The sequence below is a fragment of the Musca domestica genome, unplaced genomic scaffold (genome assembly GCF_030504385.1).
Source record: "Musca domestica strain aabys unplaced genomic scaffold, Musca_domestica.polishedcontigs.V.1.1 66, whole genome shotgun sequence".
Taxonomy (NCBI): Eukaryota; Metazoa; Arthropoda; class Insecta; order Diptera; family Muscidae; genus Musca; species Musca domestica.
Window position 1 is genome coordinate 1,853,507 of NW_026712376.1, and position 6,206 is coordinate 1,859,712.

Below are 6,206 nucleotides of genomic sequence, written 5' to 3' on the forward strand. Positions count from 1 at the left end.
AAATAATGTTTCATCACAATCGGATAATAAATACGACCTGCATTTTTTTCACAATAATACATTGACGGACGGACAGATAGATGGACTGATATACAAAATCGACTCAAAAAGCGATTCTATGAAGATGCTCAAAAGTAGTTATGTGTCTATCTCTCTTCCTCCTCTATCTTACAATCAAATGCACAAAGACATAATACCTTTACCACTACGTGGTGTAGGGTATAAAAATGTGGTCAAATGCCCAAAAATGTATTAGCTTTGAGTGACCATCCGTCTGTCCATGTTAAGTTGTATTAACTCCACAAGTCTCAATTACAACTCGATCCTTACTAAAGTTTTTAAGATGTCAGGGTTAGCTTCAGAATTGAACCAATAATCTTAACAGATGATCGTATGAAATGGATTACAAATCCTGTTTTTTTCTCCATTTGTCAGTTGCTCCTCACGTTACAATGGTGGGGCAATTTTTAGAAACTTGTTAAAGTTTATTTCAGATCAGAACCCCATTTTTTCGATGATGATAGAAAATGATTATTTCTATATTATATTAATTTATCTGCGAGATATTTGATGGTGAAAAAGCTCGTCAAATAATTATGATTTATATTCTTTCTAATTTTATATTCTGAATAATATTTAAACATTTTTTGTCAATGTATAGTATATTATGTTGGTACTAAAACATCGAGGAAAATTTGACATCATGTTTTTATACCCTACAACACTATGTGTTGGGGGTATTATAAGTTTGATTGGGCCAAAAATTATGTAACACCACGAAATATTGATTTCCCACATAGGAAAGTATATATGGATCTTCCTATCTCGCCGAGCTGAGTCGATCTAGCTATGTATGTTCGTCCGTCCGTCTGTCCGTCTGTCCGTCTGTCCATGTTAATTTGTAATCACTCTACAGGTCGCAATTATGGTCCGATCTTCACGAAATTTAAAATGGAGGTGGGGCTTGGGTCAGAATAGAACCCTATTTCTTTTGGTGATGATCGCATAATATTTAGGGGTTGAAATGGACCAAAAACTGAAAAAATTCCTGATTTTGCACTTTCTCTACAGGTCGCAATTATAGACCAATCGACGCGGAATTTCGCATGTAGCTAGAGTTTAGGGCTGGCAAAAAGCCTACCCCTTTAGGTGGTCATCGGATAATATTTAGCGGGTAAAATAGACCATATCTTTTTTGTTGAAAAAATTCAAAATTTTTCATTAAACCGCGAATATTTTAAATCTCGGCGAAATCACAAAGCCATGATAAGGTTACTTCTGATCTTTACATTGATGTTAACATCCAACAAATCGGATATATAGCAAAATATGAGCGATATATATGTCTATCAAAGAAGATATGCTTGAAAGATCTCTTATATGTCGAGAACGGCTGAACTGATTTCGACAGTTCTCATTAATTCAAAATGGCCTCTTGGCAGGAAAGAAAAAACGTCTAAAAAATTGCATAAAAATATCTCTCTAAAGCTGAAAATATTGATTTTGTAATATTTTCTCATATTTTTTTAATTTTGTCATATTTTTGGCATATTTTCATTTTGAATTAAACATTTGGTAATATTTCTATAGCTAACAAAACTAAGTAGTTAGGATATCAGGATATCATATACAGATCGCCCGATCCTTACGAAATTTTGTTTGGAGATGATCGCCATATATTTAGGGGTTGAAATGGACCAAAAAACTGCAAAATTATCAGCAGGTCGTAATTATGGGGGTTACCGGACATTGCAAAAGCCAATCAGTTTTGGATGGCCATCCAAAAATATTCAATGTGTGAAGGAGTTTGCCAACTTTTGTAGACAAAATAGGAAAATGTCCATTCCAGTGACTTTTTTGGAGAATTCAAAAATACAGGAAAGACGCACTTCTGACTATTTCGTTGAAGAATATAGTCAAATGTCTGTATCTCATATAGATGCGTTTCAGTCAAAAACCAATAATAAATGTTAATCTTTTGCCACTTCTGAGAGATTATAGGTCTTTGGGAAATATTGGTTCCAGATCTAGAAAGACCATTTAAGTGCAACATCTACCAATAAATTGGAAGTAAGCAAATTAGTTTAAGTTGCTACTATTCGAAAATTAGAGAACGAAACCTGATGGTTTTCTTTTATTATTTGTCACAATATCTTCTGGAATTCTTTCGAGTATCTCGCCTATATAAACTGTATCATTTATTATAGTGTTGTAGGGTATTCAACGGTCGGCCCCGCTCGACTGTAGCCTTTGCTTACTTGTTTAATTTAATTTTTACAGATTGTCTATATGAGTTTGAGAGCAACCCCCACAAATCAGGCAAACATAAATGGCAATAGATTTAAAAATTGACTTTGAAATAAAGTAATTTAATAACTATGTTCCTAATTGTGTGAACATTGAGCGACAAAAAATATATTTTCATTTAACATTCTTTGATTGAAAGTGCATAAATTCATTAAATATGACTTATTGTGACATATTTTCATTTTTTAATATAGTTTTTAATTAATTCCATTTCAGGTGTATTTGTGTGTGTGTGTGTGTGCAATTATATTTTGATTTTTGAAATTGTATCTTAAATTATGGGGGGATGGAATAAATTTAGTTTTTTTTTTAATGAAATATAAAAGAAACCATATGGAATTTCATTCTTACTCAAAAACTAGTAATTATCGATGTATGTTTCTGATTGAAAATAGAAAATATTAATTACATACAATTACATTTTTTTTTAATTAAAGCCTAGTGGTTATCCGTGCATTTTTCTTTTAGAAGATAATAATTTTATTTTTTGCAAATCTAAAGGTACGAAGCAAAATATCCGATGACAAATTAAAAGGTGAGACATAAATGTTGTGATTTGACATTGAATTTGGTGTATCATAAATGAGTCGAGTGGAAACTTCACTTTGGCGGTGAAAGTCCTGGGCAAGTATATTAAATTACAAAATTTAAATTTTTGTCACTGCTTCACTGCTTTGTGAAAAGGTGTATTATCTCTATTTGGCATTTATTTCTGAGATGACATGTCTTCAGTCAAATATTTTTATAATCTCCACAATACCATGAAGGCTATATTAACTTGATCATTCCGTTTGTAACTCCTCGAAATACTCATGTCAGATCCAATAAAGTGTTATATTATTGATCAGGGTAAAATTCTAACTCGATTTAGCGATGTCCGCCTTTCTGTCTGTCTCTCTGTTGTAATCACGAACGAATTTATAAAGAAAGTTAAAATTTGGCACACACGTGTATTTTGCCAGTAGGCAGGTAAAGTTTGTATATGGGCCCTGTCGGTCCAAGTCTTCGTATAGTTCCTATATAACCGTAACGGATTTTTTTTTCAAATTTCGTATTTGAAAATCTTAATGGGTACTAGAAACTATGACAAAAAACTTATAAACGACTGCATATAGCCCAAACACAACAGTACCTCCCAATATTCGGTATTTTAATGATTTTAGCGACCTTTTTCACCGGAATTGTTTTACATTTCGTATTTGAAGTTCGTAATCGATACTACAGCCTATGGTAAAAAATGACTTCGTATAGCCCCATATAACGGCTTTCATTTAAACGATATTTTTCTAAGACTTCTTTTTATACCCTCCACCATAGTATGGAAATATACATTTTAGACCCCACAAAGTATATATATTCTTGATAAGCATAAAATTCTATGTCGATTTAGCAATGTCCATCCGTCTATCCGTCTGTTGAAAATCACTCTAGCTTCCGAACGAATTGAAATAGATTCAAAAAATCTTACTTAAATGTATATTACGTCTGCAGGACTTTTGGTATTGAAAATAGGCCATGTAGGTCCACGTTTTGATATAGCCCCCATATAACGGTACCTCCCGATATTCGGTACTTTGTTGATTTTAGCGACATTATTCACTAGACTTGTTTCAAATTTGGTATTTGTAGTTCGTAATGGATGCTACAGCCTAAGACAGGAGATTGTCTGTGCAGGTTCACGTCTTCGTATAGCCCCCATATAACGGTACCTCCCGATATTCGGTATTTTGATGATTTTAGCTACATTATTCACCGATTTTTTTTTAAGTTTCCCATTTGAATATTGTAATAGCTTATGACAAAAGTTTCCTATGCAGGTCCATGTCGTCGTATTGACCCTAATATAATAGCTTCATTCGGTATTTTTAAGATTTTAACAAATGGTGGAGGGTATTCAAAGTTCGGCACGGCCGAACTTATAGCTTTTTTACTTGTTAATTTGTATATCCTCCACCATAGGAAAGATGGAATATTAAATTTGTCATTCCGTTTGAAACCCCTCTAAATATTCGTCATAGACCCCATAAAGTATATATTTTCATCATCTTCATCAATTCTAAGCCAAATTTGGCGCAGTAGTTTGGATTGTGTATAGGATTGCTGGTATTGAAAATGAGATATATCGGTCCACGTTTTCGTATAGCCCCCATATTACGGTACCTCCCGCTATTCGCTATTTCGGTGGTTTCAGCCACATTTTTTACGGATTTTTCTGAAAATTGGTATTTGTAGTTCGTTATGCGTTCTAGCTCCGGTGGCGGTACATTGTATAGTCCCACGTTTTCGTATAACCCCCATATAAGGGTACCTCCCGATATTCAATATTTGTATGTCTTTAGACACATTTTTCAACGGATTTGCCTAAAAACGTATTTGTAGTTCGTAATTGGTTGTAGCTCAGATGGAGGAACGTTGTGCATATAGGTGCACGTTTATTTTTATTCATTCATGACTTTATTTTTATTCATGTTAATATGCCAAAAAAGATCGCATGTTCTTTCTTTTGAACTCATGAAAATGAAGCAATGAAATATGAATCTGCTTCCAGGTTTTTATACTGAGCATTTACTATGCAGTGTCGATTCAAATCATTTTGTTGATAAAAATAACGATTGTTCAAAGAACACCGCAACAGTATTCGATTTCTTTTGAAACAAGTAAAAAAATAACATTAAGTTCGGCCGGGCCAAACTTTTAATACATTTTTATATAAAAGTATCTAAATTCAAACGTGTTCTACTTTTAACTACCAATACCATTAAGACCGTTTGGATAATGCTGTTAATCTTTTCAAAAAATCATAAAGTGGCTGAGGTCTTTATATGGGGGCCATACCAAAACGGGAACCTGCATAGACAATTTTAAACTTCAATCTTCTTAAATACCAAATTTGAAACGATTTCGTAGGTAAATGTGATTATCAATATACCGAATATCGAATAATGTGGGCTGTATCGTAACTTCAAGAGACAGGCGGACATCGTTAAATCGAATTAGAATTTTATGCTAATTATGTATATGTATACCTTATGGGGTCTAGGGCGAATATTTAGGGATGTTACAAACGGAATGACAAATGGCTAGCTGACTGCTGCGCACGATAAATCTCGAAGGGACTATCCGATTTGGTTCAAACATGGTACATCATCATAATATTATTGTCAACTTAGATGGTGTTCGGAGATGGGGAACAGAAAGAGAAAGGATAATCCGATTTTGCTCCAACTTGGCAGATCCTAATATTTACATCAGTTGTAGATCAGGTGAGAAAATGGACAATATCCATCAAAAACCTCCTCTACAAAGGGTCAAAATTTGGAATAATAATAATACTTATAAAATGTGAAGTAAGAGTCCTGTTGTCTTCAAATTACAAACACCACAATATTTTTATTAACCAAAGGTCTATTCTGGTACCTCCACCATAACGAATCAAAATTTTGAAAATCCATATATCCAATAACTTATAAAATGAGAAATTACCATCCGATTCCATTCAGACTTGGTACATCTCAATATTTCCACCTACGCAAGATATGTTAGAATATTTTTCTACGGAATTGTTTTGAAAATTTTCAAGTTACTTCAAAATTGTGGAGGATCTTGAATGTTCGATTCGGCTGAACTTAACTGCTTTTTATACTCGTTTTTAATCTTTTTAGCCACATTTACCAACGGAGTTGTATGCAGTTTTCTACCCAATAAAAATCTTTGTATACCCTCCACCATGGTATGGAGGATATATTAAGTTTGTCATTCCGTTTGTAACGCCTCGAAATATACTTTTGGTATTGAAAATGGGCCATGTAGGTCCCCGTCTTCATGTATGCGGTATTTTGATAAATTTATCGACATTATTTGCAAGAATTGTTTCAAATTAGGTACTTGAAGTTCGTATA